Source organism: Megalopta genalis, chromosome 6 (genome assembly GCF_051020955.1).
Source record: "Megalopta genalis isolate 19385.01 chromosome 6, iyMegGena1_principal, whole genome shotgun sequence".
Classification (NCBI taxonomy): Eukaryota; Metazoa; Arthropoda; class Insecta; order Hymenoptera; family Halictidae; genus Megalopta; species Megalopta genalis.
Window position 1 is genome coordinate 12836579 of NC_135018.1, and position 14118 is coordinate 12850696.

At 34.6% G+C, this 14118-nt stretch overlaps 1 protein-coding gene across 4 annotated transcripts in view; it reads left to right on the forward strand.

Moving 5' to 3' along the window:
* The window catches only part of LOC117226248 (organic cation transporter protein), a 190695-nt gene that overhangs the window by 143034 nt on the left and 33543 nt on the right, over positions 1-14118 (forward strand). Inside the window, exon 1 of one of the 4 annotated variants that reach the window (XM_076523353.1) lies at positions 33-179. The exons of the other annotated variants lie outside the window; for them this stretch is intronic. The gene's annotated coding sequence lies outside the window, so the exon portion shown is untranslated. Of the gene's footprint in view, positions 1-32; positions 180-14118 lie in introns of those variants that run through there. 4 annotated transcript variants of the gene reach the window in all.

The following is a 14118-nucleotide window of genomic DNA, read 5'->3' on the forward strand; positions in this document are numbered from 1 at the left end:
GGTGTTTACAGTGAATTCCAGCGGCAGTAAATCCGACTTCCAGTCGAAATTGCTTTTCGAGGATCGCTCGATACGGACGCAATTAAAGAGGATCAGTGTACTGCCGTAATAAAATCTTCAACATCCCCGGACTTCCGGCACCCGAGAATTGACCGGATCACCGTTTAATCCCACGACAGGTGATCTAGCGACTTCTTTCATTAATCCCAGTAGATCTGTCTTGACGAAAGACGATATTCATTTGCATACTTATTTAAGTCGACTGCATAAGTGTAAATATTGTTATGTGATCATCCAGTTTTTGACAGTTTATTGGAATTTTCACATTTGTCATTAAAAACTAATATGCCTAGAAGGCATAATCCATACCCTTGAAAACTGAATTAAATCTATTGGTACTTATAATTGTTTTCGAAAAATCTCTTACCGAAACTTTCGCAATTAACAGAAATGTGACAAGTTTTCTAATTAACAGATTATTCATCTATTAGTTCGAGAGTGAACTGACGGTGTTGCGGAGCTGTTCGTTACACGCGGTAATTGCTCTTTCATAAGTTTATAGAGCAATTTAATATCGTACTGACCGTGGGAGAAATTAAATTAGCATGAACCGATGCTGAGTGGATTGGAAACGTGTCTCTTCGAAATTTTCGCACAGAGTCACAAAGCTGTGCCGCGTAGATACGAGAAGTTACCAACATGGAAACACGAATATTCGCAATTAGCCTACTTCAACCGGGCTCCGTAGCTTCCATAATAATGATGCTATGCGCTTTACACACCTGAATGGCCACCAAAGACTATCTCCGCATGATCGTTTCATAATAGCAGGGGAAATGTTCTTTATGTTCGCTGACTGATTGTAAGCTAAATAATTCAATTTAATCTTGTGAGAGTTGCAGCTAATTCGAGGGACAGTACATGTGTGAAACAACTGGTTTCGAAAGCTCGATAAAAGTGGGGAATTTCTTTCTTTCATAAAATCTACGCGAAAGAACGAAGGCAACTGGTACATATGAGCCGTTTATTTTGAAAATGGCGTAAGTCACTTTTTCGAAAAAATCGAGTTAATGGTAACACTAATTACAATTGAACGGTATCTTTCCATTTTTAAAAAATTTACAATCAATAAGTTGAGAATTATTGAGATTTGTTCGAGAGAAGTTTTGCTAATTAACGGTATAACAAACATGTTTATTTTGAAAGTGGCGTAAGTCGCTGCACTCAGGAAATTAATTGCGGGGCTTAGTGTAAAAGAAATAGAAACGTGTGATAAGTGTGTGTCAAGCATTGTTTTGAATTATTTTCAGTATTTTTAAAAAAAGTTGTGATCTTAAGAAACGTGGAAAATAGTAGAGATGTATGCAAGCTGGTTTATTGGACACTGAAATTCGGACACTGAAAACTTTCCATAGTTTCGTGCGAATCGTCCGTATATTGAACAAACACTGAACCAATCTCGAGCCGCACGTTGTCACTTGACCTCATTTCTTTCTTCCGTTCTTTCATCCTCCTAGTACTTTCGATGTTGCTCCCGCATGATAGAAAGTTGAGGAAAACAAAAGTGAAACAATGATACTTGCCGATTATCACGAGATTCTGCTTATAGTACACGGAGAAATAGTTTTGTTGTGCCTTCGAAGTTAGCGAACAATGGATGGAAACGTTGAATAGACGGCGTGCATTAAAAGAAAGGAGAATCTTGGAAAGTTCGTTCAACGTTCTGTGATTGCGATTTTTTCTTGAAAACGATACTTTGTTGTTCCAGAGAGTTTCGCAGCTCTGACAATGTGAGCAACAGGTATTCCAGAGAATGTCTCAGTCACCTTGTTAACGCAAGTTCTGTGGATGCAAAATACACTCTTTCATTTCTTGCAATCTTTATTTAGATTTTATTACTTTGTTGTTATTGCTTCACCTGTATCGCGAAGTTAGTGTTGCAAAAGTAAATGAGAGATAATAATGTTTGCACATTTTAATTTTAATTCATTAATACATGCTATAGCATCGAAGGTGTGCAATTTAATAATATCACAGTATTAACTTGAAGAACACTGTAAATTGACGCGTATGTTCGCACACAGGCAGTTTTTTTTTTAACTTAATGAAATTTCATTTTACTGATATTTTATTATAGTTCCATTGAATTCTATGAAACTAATATCCATATAAATGTAAAAATTTTCACTTTAGTCTAGCAGTCGAACATACATAAAACGTTAATGGTATTTTCAGTTCACATAGTGCAAACTAAAAAGATGCAAATCTTTGTAAACTGCACAATAATACAATGTTTTTAAATTTATTATATGATATGATATAGTAATTAATATGAAAATATAAGAAGAAAGTAAAAATTTGGTTTGCAGAATTCAATAACCTTTTAGGCACGACGCGCCACTACAGTGGCTTCCGCGGATGTCATCTCTCTGAACGACGCGCCACTATAGTAGCTTACTCTAGTAGCTCACTCGGTCATCGTTTGAATCAAATAATCGTCATCATATGCATTGTTTCACACTTCTTTTGTCTTCACATCGATTTACAATATACAGACTTATCTTAACAATATAACTGTTAACAATATAACTGTATCTTAACAATATAACTGTTAACAATATAACTGTATCTTAACAATATAACTGTATCTTAACAATATAACTGTTAACAATATAACTGTATCTTAACAATATAACTGTTAACAATATAACTGTATCTTAACAATATAACTGTTAACAATATAACTGTATCTTAACAATATACAGACAGAATATACAGACACTCTGTACAGTACATATCAGACTCTGCCGTCCGGAGAAATAGCCTCGCGCAGAATTCAGCCGTACCTAAAAGGATAAAGACACCGGTAAGATGATAGTTAAAAAAAAGTTACATAAGAGCCTAATATACACGGTCCGAAGTATTAGCATCAAGCTTATAACAATCATATGTTAAAAGCAGTAGAAATGTTAATGAGATGATCTGATGTATTTCCTTCAGAATAATGTTTTTTATTTCTGCGTATTCGTCTTTATAGATACGATCGCAACGAGTATTTAAATCGTGAGATTCGAAAATGTGTTTGTTCCTGGATTAAATCAACGTTTTTTTTCTGCTGGTTACTATATAGCATTATCAATTCATCGTTACAATGATTCCGGGTATACGAGGAAATCTTGGAGGTGTGTCTCGGGAAACCTGTTTCGACGTTATTCGAACCCTTTGTCCGCCTGAAGGTGGACCGGCCAGATGTTACCCGCATGCGCTACGCTCCATACACTACACATCTCACACACTACCGTAGATGGCTGAATATCATTTGTTCGTTTTAACGTCGACTCACGCAGGGAACTTTTGCAATAGCTCGCGATTTTCCGTAAACCGCGACTCACTGTAATTCCCCCGAACTCCTTTTCCGCTTTGACCGTTTCTCCGTAATTGGATCGTTGCATTCATTGCTGACGATCATTAATCATCTGAGAAACTACGCCAAGTAGTAATTCCCTCCTGCAACAGGCAAAAAATTCTTTGGATAAATAAACGGTTCAATTTTATGTACACAATCTTTCCGATACTTCTTTCTCGTATATAGAAAGCTTGTACAATAAGATAAATGACTTTTGTAAGCTTTTGTTGGCAGCACACAATATTGATTTGAAAGAGTTGACATACAACATGATAGACATTTCTAATATCTACTAAAAGTGTATTCAAGAAAAATATGCACAGTTGGTCACACAATCGTTTCGGAACTCACCTAATTTTAATTGATAAGTTAATTAATTATGATAAAATGTTTGAGATCTATATTGCTTTTTTTCATTCGTTATATTTAACTGATATGTATAGTCTTTTGTGACTGACTGTATTTTTCGTTTAGATCACATCAATAATAGAATACTATGCGCAATAAAGTAAAAAAAGCTGCAAAAGCTTTTTTCAAATTATTGCCTATCTAACTATCAATTAACATTCTCAGGACGACAATGCCAGCTTGTACCGAGCCATGAAATAAGGAAAGTCGTAAATAAAATTTGAAGAATCGCGCTATTGACGATGCCACGGCGCCTTTCTAATCTAAAGGAAACTAAAGAAAACTGTGCAACAACTAATAGAACTTAACAACGATTCAACTAACAGTCGTTAGAAATATTCGACTTTTATATTTTCTAAATATTTTCAAAATACAAAATATATTGTCAAAATAAATAATCAGCACGCGAGAAACGATGTTTTCTATTACTTCGAGCGTGATAATATAAACAGCGAAAGCTTCTCACAGCGAAAGAAAAAGTTCTCATTGCGAAACGCATTGAACAAAAGTTAATCCCCGGTTGACAGGTTTATCTTTGGAAACCCAAAATCTACAGGATCAGTTGTCGCATTACGAGACTCGTGTGTTGTAAGAAATTACGTTTTAATAGTCGGCGCAGTTACGTTTCAACCTTCACGAAAGCAAATTGTATTTTTACCATTAAATGAAGTAAGTCACACGCGAACCTTCGAGTTAGCCACTCACGTTACACCGGTAGGTTGCACTTTAGACATTGAATCGAAGGTTTGGCAAATACCTTCTAAATCGTCGAATCGGGACCGCTTACAGCTAAAGTTGCTTTTCCTGGATTAATATGCGAAATGTAACTAATTCGGACTTAAGTGACTCGGAGTATGACGTGTCTTCATGAAATATAGATAGAACTTATCCGTCGGTCGGAAAATGCATATTTTATGAAGTACCTATTAATGTCTGATTTGATACATATTCGGTGTCTGCGGCAATACGTGAATCCATGGAAGTATGTAATTATAGTACATCTATACCATGTTCAAAATTCACTTATGGATAATAGCAGATCTAAGTGCACTATGGTTGGAGCTATAAGAATCTTTCAACATAAAGAACGAACATCTTAGAGATAACGATAGCATGTCAGTCGAAAGGTGTTATTTTTTAGCAAGGCTTATAAATGATATAACTTAATTGAAACACGCCTTTTAGTCACCAATTTTGAATAATTATTTTCGTCGGCAATGTTTGCGAATATGAAGTAAATAGAATGACTTCAAATATGTTAAATTCGCCAATAATCAACAACCTTTTACAAGATTATTATCCGTTTCGAGCAAAATTGGAAAACCCCACGTAGTAATTCAATTGCAATTTCACACACACACACATTTCCACATTCCGTACGCAGCTCCACAATTTCGAAACAGAATTTAAAGAAATAAATTAGAATAACATTGATATTTCAACCGTTTCTCATCGAATTTTATCTCGTACGAATACTCAGGTACAATTAGTTGTTTATTTGTATTATGTTGTATTGCCCAATTCGTGTTGTATTAAATTTGAGTCGTGCACTTTAGCCACTTCGAATGCATTGTAATCGTTCCTAAATATAAATAAGTGCCCATTATCGAAAGAACCAATCGGTTGTTATTTACTTGTGGGAACGTACATCTTCGAAGAGAATCATCTACGCGATGCACAGGACCGTTCACAATTCATAGCCTTGATAACCAGCCTGATGAATATTGATGAATCGTTTGAATTCATTTGAATGAGGTTGCACGCGAAATCGCGAGGAAAATCCGCGGATCTCGGTGTTACAATTTTTTGACCCGACGTCAACTTCTTTAGTAATAATCGGTTTCACTCCTGTCCACGAGTCGATTAGCAACACTCGTTAGAATCATCACCGATGCGATGGAACGCGACCGAGGGCACGTTTATTTTAAGGAGAATTTGATATATTGTGATCGAACCGAGGATTTGCGAAGATTAGCTCCCTTTGCGAGCGACTGTTCGTGCTGATCAAGGAGACATTTAAGCTGCATTTTATTAGTGGCATGGGAAGTTTAACACAACGAAAATCATTCTCGTTAGATATTTCTGTAGATATAATAATCTTCAATTTATCGTTGGGAAACTGATGAAAGAAGTATCATTTTAGCATTTATACATATAACGTCTAAAACAGTGGACCCGATGTCGGTCGGTTCGACCGACGCTCGACTTTTTGGACAGACTTGTCCGACCATTTCAAATGGATGGATAGCACGTGTGTGTGTGAGGCCGGACGATGTTTCTGCTGGCAAACGTCGTAGGTAGCCGTCATATTATTACCAAAATTTCAGCATTTGAGTTGATAATATTTGACACATGTAACATCATTAGACTGAAACCAGTCAATCAATTTCTATTATGGTATTTATTTTTATAAAACATTTCTGTATAGTATTAACTTATACATTATTGCTTGTTAAAAATACGAAAAAATGGATATAACATATATATATATATATATCTATTCAAAACATTTACTCGAAATTACAAATCCAAATACATGTGTCAAACACTATAATTGATGTGCTACAAACCTATATACATATATATATTTGTATATATACAATATATACAAAAATGGATACAACAAATTTATATATATATATATAAATTTGTTGTATCCATTTTTTATAATTTATATAGAACAAAATTTATATAATTTATATATACATATATATATCAAAATTTGTTGTATCCATTTTTATATACCTATATATATGTATATAGGTTTGTAGCACATCAATTATAGTGTTTGACACATGTATTTGGATTTGTAATTTCGAGTAAATGTTTTGAATAGATCTTTGTGAACTGAACACAAATCTGACTAAGAAGCACAAATACTCAACTTTGAAGATGGTTAAAATGAAAAGAATACCAAAAATGTGCTGATTTGAAGCTTGCTTTCTACTAACTAGTGAATCAAGCGAATTTTCTTCCGCATGTGTAGCTTCCCCAATGAATTGTGTCCCCAAAAGTTGGCACATCTCGGAAGTTTTTTTCATTATAGCTATTGTTTAAACATGTTCCTTTACTAAAAATCTAATATTAATTTATATCACCTTACTTAGGAGAGTCCGAAAAATGCTACTAACCGTACTAGAATTGTGTTACTGTTAAATCAGGTGTTTTCAAAGTCGATTCGCATCTTCTGAAAAAATTGTAATAGACGGATGCAGTAAATTCTCCTTAATTTTCCTTCAGCCTGTAAACAAAAATGGATAATTTCGGAAGAGCAGATACGATTATTCGAGCCCCGCGGCTCATTTTTATAGTTACCGATTGTCAACAATTATAAAATCGAGGCGCAAGGCTTATTATTTGCTTCTAATAGTTAGACATTCAAACATGTATTAAGGAGTGTTATTTGTCGATGGAGATAACATGACAAATAAATCTTTGTGCCTCCTCCTACACCGGCCACATACTTATCACGATCGAGCGTGTTTTTTCGTTTCGTTGTTCTTGGAGGGAATCGCCAATATTGCAAATGGTCGATTTTTTTCGTCCATGTAATATATCGATCGAGTCAGCTGAGCGTGACCAAGCAGACTTAGCCAAGGATACCGCTGAAAGCGCACTGTAGCGCGGAATGAATTAAATTACGCGCGCCGAGGAAAACGTTGCCTCTCGTCGTTCGACTTGGGAAACTTTCCGTGCCGCTGCAGAAGTTGTTACCGTCGTCGGTGACGATCGGAAGTCGCTAAATCTTTCACCTCAATTTGAAACATCGAATTCGATTCAATTGACTACGATCGAGTAAATATCGGCGAAATTTATCGGAAAACTGAGTTAAATCTGCGTTCAAATTAGATGAAATTTTTTTTTATTTTCTAACTCGTAACTAGATTCCAACGAAACGTATGCATTACTGGGCCAGGTCGCATTAAATCTATAGTCTTGACTAACATGGAAGTTGTGTTAGAACTCTTCGTTAAAAATAGTTTTACTTTGTGCTAAAACTAGGTTCACTCAACTAACGTCATTTTTGTTCAATACTCGGATCGTGGGGCTCGGATCCATTTAGGCTACGATCCATTCAATTGGCAATTAATTTCAATGTTTCGTATGTTTCAGTCTACAGAAAAACTATTAGGTTTAGATGGAGTATCTTAAAAAATATGTCGAGAAAAAACATTGATAAATAAAGTAATTAATGATCTAGAACATACTCAATCATAGCTTCTATCTAAATCAATTTAAATTAGGACCGATTTCAGTATAATCTAAAATTGGAATAAATCGTATTTTAGAATAGGCGAATTATCACTATAAGTATATTCATACATATGCGAAGGACAAGAACAGATTTGGATGTAGTGAAAATTCAATTACAAAATAACTTGCTACTATGCTACGTATTGTTATGACTGTTAATTTATCTAAAAATAATATATTCTAATTCATTTCTATATTTTCTTGAGCAGCGATTTATTAAAAATTCTAACAACTACTACTACTAGTAATCATTATGTTATAAGAACTTAAGCATTTCTTACACAAGACACGAACTTCTTAATCTGATAACTTTTACTAATCAAGATATAGATAAAATGCAAATCCGTTTAGTTGAAAGTTGCTTATTATTCCTACGAAGCAGCTCATTCGTTCGAGTTGATTGACTAAAATTTTTGACATCTCGCATGAATGGTGATGATTTAGTTGCAAAAAAACGACGGCACATTCCTTGCAAATTGTTTCATTCGGAACACTCCTGTACAGTCATAAGTAGCGGTGCCACGTTGTCAACGTAACTTGCACTAAGACGGGCAATTATAATCGACCTTTCTTCGATTGTTCCAATTCCTGGGAATTTATTCAACAACAATACCATAAACAATAGTCAAGGAACACCACCGTTCCGTCGAATTGATCATGGCTTTTACGGGCAACCTTCTATAATAATAACTTCAGGTTTCCAATTAAGACAATCATTTAATTACTAGCCGGGGGAACTTTTTAACATTCGTTCTCGACGTAGATCGTAGATCCACCGGCATTCTAGAATTCTCGAACTGGAAGGACATCGGGACAAGAATGTTACTCTCCGGAATCCATCGTCCTCTCGGTCACTAATTGTCCGCGTTCTTCTCGATCGCCCGATTTCTCATCCGAGATACCCGGACGAGTATCGAATCGCAAAAACCGATACGTGTCGCGTTTCGAATAATTCCAAATATGTATCTTGGCCGCGCCGAGGTGGCATCCTCGGCAGAGATCACATCGCGACAGGGCGCGTCCGCGCACCCGTGATCCGGAAATTGCACACTTTCGTGCCTCCGGTTATCACGTCCCTCTCGCGATTGTGAATCGCGCAAAAACCGTTGCCGTGAAAGATCGGACTTCACTTTGTCTGTCGATCGAATCCTTGCCGGTTGGCATTGAAATTAATCGTTGACGCCGATCCACGTCTCTCTACGAAGTAGCGTACTGCCCGTCTGTTATTACCCGATTTCTTCGATCCCTGCTCGGTTCTCATTTCGCGGAACTGTCACACGGCGGATTAATGTCGACCGAGCTTTTCAGGGAAAAAAGACTCGACTTGCCTTGAATTCGCTTTTCGGAAGGAAAAGGAAGGATTGTTCGGTTCCTAATTGTGCAATGAGTATTCGGATATTACCCCGTCTTGCTCTTTCTTCTCTTCTTTCACATGGGAGGGGGACCACTCTTAGGCAGACGATAAAAACAAATTGTATTTATCGTGTTGGAGTGAATTTGATAGCACGCGACGAAATAATAACTGTTTAGCTTTAAGCTGGTAATTTTCTATGAATTAGAATTAATACTTTTTTGTACTAACATTCAAATACTTTTTATTAGACGGCGGATTTTATGGATTTATGACAGAAATGATTGAATCAAATACAAAAGGGTGAATTTGAAAATACTGTTGCATCGTTTTCAAATCGATAAAATAAATTAAGAAAGAATGAAATGTCTATGTGGTTCTTACAATTAATGAAACCTATTTTTATCAAGCATAATAATAATCCACAGTCTAGTTGTTCTACTAGTTTTGTTTTTATTCTGAAACTATAAATGTTTTAATAATTTCCGTAAAAATTGCCGTACCAATTATTTAACCGGCAAGGAATCAGAAGGTCGATTAGTTGACATATAGCCACGTTTATTCTTCGAACTTGCTCGGGTTTGCTTGCGGCGGTGCACTTGAACTCAACGGCGGTTTCGCAAAAAGTGAATCTGACTGTGAGAGGAGGCCAAGTGTTGTGCGACCTTCTTCGCGGTCATTTCATCCATTCATACAAGTCTCTTCGAGCGGTTCCCTCCGTCTTTGTGTTGTAACGCGGTATTCAGCTTACAATTCTTTTGTGTCTGCTATCAATTATCACCTGTGACGTCTGCCAAATAGTGATTAGAAATGAATAATTTTTTATGAAGTAACAAAGATTAGAATATTATCCGCAGCACTAAACATCGCATAAACCAAGTAAGCCTCTATCTTTCCTACTCTTTTCATTTTACGATTTCATACCGATTGGTATATGTAGGGGCTGACATATTTATCAAAACACGTGAAGCAGAAGTTGAATGTTTCGTACACAGTGGTAATGGAAATTGAATTTTTCGTTGCAGTAGCTACTGCAACATTACCTACGCAAGACCAATAAATTTTTAATAACTTCTGGATCATTTAATATCTATAGCTGAAAATTTGAAAGGTATATATATATATATTTGAAAGCAGTAATGTCACAAAAAGGTATATATACCTTTGTGAATTTTCAGCTACAGATGTTAAAGTTGCATTCTACTTAACTAATATTTCAGATATTTAATTTTCCTCCATTAAAATAATATCAGGATAATATATATATATAATAATATATAATATATATATTTAACATCTATAGCTGAAAATTTGAAAGCAGTAATGTCACAAAAAGGTATATATACCTTATATATATATATATATATATATATATATATATATATATATATATATATATATATAAATATACAGCGAAATTTGCATTCTATTTAACTAATATTTCAGATATTTAATTTTCCTCCATTAAAATAATATCAGGATAATTGCAGTGTTAACAATGTAATTACAACGTACATCTTCCAAATAAATTATTGATTCAAAAGCATTAGTTGCAACTAATGATGCATTTCGATCGTTATCGATGTGTTCTCAATTTGTGATCGTTAAATTTTAAGCTAGTCTAACGGTACTGCGTTAATCCACAAAAATTAAACATCTTCTTGAAAATCGTTAAATTTTCTATAGAATTTTGATGGTTTTCGATGTCATATTATTCCATTCAATTAAATTTGTACACAACTAAGTTCGGATGTATTAATCTGCTACTTACAATCAAATTCTTACAACGATTTTCTGCTCCATCAATTTCCTAATTCATTTATTCCACCTTCACCTGACAATTTTCCTCAACAACCTAATGAAACGTGCGCGTGCGTAACAGTTCGCGATTTGCGTCACTAGAGAAGGATAAGTGACGCGCTGCTGATCCGGGAGTTTCCCAATCGACGCGACGCGATGAGACGGAGAAAGTAACTACACTACACACATACACACACTGTGCAACCGCTTCAATACGATCATCTGAAAACTCCTGTTGTGCATGTATTGTATAATATCCATCTATCTGTGTGGTGAAGTGCGACAGGTTTGAAAGGGTGATCGTAGAACTTTGTCAAGGAGAATTTTCCTCAACTTTCTAGTTCTTTTCCTTTCCTTGACGCACGGAGATTTCTAGCAATAAATATAAATAATTGAGGAAATATTCCATAATAATCCCGTATACGCAAGTAACTTTTGCTAAAACATAAATAACAATCGGAATACTTAATTAAAATGGAGTAGACAATTATAGGGTAAATAAAATAATATATACATATATTATTTTATTTATATATACATATAATATTATATAATATTATATATTATATATACAAATTCAAGCTTAATGTTATTGGCATGTACATATATATGTACAAAATTTGAATGTGATATACAAAAATTTGAATTTGTATGTGATATACATTGTACATACATATATGTGCATACACATACGTATGTATATGTACATCTACATTTTTTTTATTACATTTCTTCTTTTTTTTCTTACACTCCTTGTCCTGCCATTCTGTATTCTATCTTCTTTTCTTTTCATCTTACTGTTTTATCAAAACTTTCTCTAAATTTTTCAATGTTGCTGCATTGCATAGTATTATCTCTTTTTTATCTCTATTTCTTCCTCCAATTATCCTTGCCACACTATCTTTAGTGGTAGATGATCTGAATCTGTTCTTTCTTCAACCGTAAATCATTTAATTGTAACCCATAAGATCGATGTGACGAGGCCAAAGAAAGTATCCCAATCTATGCAGCTCTCTAATTTTGTATCAGGTTTGTCCGTACATTTTGCCATTTTGCGTTTGTCCTACATCTGCCCGTTTTTGCATCAGGTTTCTTCGGTATTTTGTTCAACCTGTAAGATAAGGCCATATCTGTAAGATAGGCATTTTTGAAGTAACAATTTGATAAATAATAGGGGGATGTGAGTAAAATCGGAACTTTAAGGCGAAAGTGTCGGATATCCAAAATTAATATAGTTTAACAAACGTTTTAAGTGGGATTTATTGAAATAATCTCTTGATTAAATAATAAATTACATACAATAAAGCAAGACGATGGTGTGCAAAGCAAACGTTTGACTGCGTTTTCACGTACTTCTTCCTCTTATCTATCCGAGTTGATGTTTCCTCATCTTCGTTGAATATAAAAACATGTTTAAAAAAGTCTTCACTGTAAACTGGCACAAGTCAGATCAAATTCTTTTGAATTCTGATTTTCCTTACATGTCTGTCACCATATCATGTTTAATATACATTGTGGATTATCAAGTTTGAATTCATTCAATTCTCAACAAGTTTTGCAAAACCTCTCGAAACATAAAAAATAAATATCAAAACAAACAATTAGACACACACACACACACACACACACACATAGTAGACGTACAAAAGAAATATATTAAATTTTTACAAAAAAGTATGGTAAAGCTTGACAGAAATGTTGATTATTTAACAGTAAAATCAGAATAAAACCACGATGACCCTATTAGATTTAGGCAAACTGCCAAACGTAAAGTATTTGACAAGCAAGTTAGATAATTCATATTACAAAATATGAGATACTTAACAAAGGAAAACTGGGCTCAGTATTAAACATTATTTTAAGCAAACTATTTTGACAATATGGAACTGACACTCTATACATATAAATAAATTGGGAATGTTGAATTAGGAATCGAGAATTCGATAAAAATCAAATGTTAATTTGTAGTGAAAAATTATTCGATATACCACCAGATTTCCGAGGAATTTATCCTTACCGTTTCCGCACGATTTAAACTCCTTTGAATAATATCCGCACGTTTAATGCTGAAATGCCCGGTATGCCTGGCCGACATACCTACGCAGAATGATGATACCCTGACGACTTGGAATCGCAATTTTGCGATACCTGTTTCTGCAACATATTCGTTTCTCCGACTGATGACATTTCAATCTACCAATAACTGAAATTGTGGAATATGACAAGATACATAACTACAATAATTACAAGTTGCACCACAACATACGTGATGTCATTTTATAGAAAATCTGACTGTCCTATTAATATGGCATATTTATGTTCGTGAGGAAATTTGAATGAAAAGAAATTGGAATTTTTCCGTTGAACTCATTCATCGAGAAACATCAAATTTCAAGTTAGGTTATATGGTTATTAAAATGTCTCACTTCCTATGTTATTTAATAGTTGATTGAATGTGACATTGAATTGAGTGGGTTACAAGCATTAGAAGTTCATTTCATCTCTTGTAATTTATTTGTTTTTCTACGCTTGATCGTACGGTCAGAATCGTCCTTGGTAAAGGTTTGCCCCAAAATTCTTTGCCCGAGTCAATTGAACTTTTAAGTAGTTAGTTTCGTGGTGCCAGTTAGACAAATCGTTTTTATTGAACGTAACTCTCTTAAAAAGCATGTTATTCTACGAATTAAACACTTTAATAAGTGTAACGTTGCTTTTGATATTAATGGTCTTGGTCAATTGAAATTCTGGCACTGTTCTTAAGCTATTTCTATAGTGTTCCCTTTCGAAAATAATAAGCACAATAATTTTTATTATTAAGAAATGGCGCGATCGTATACACAATGTATCTATCATCCTTTTCACATTTTGATTTTTCTGAACTTCACTCGCGCATTTCTGT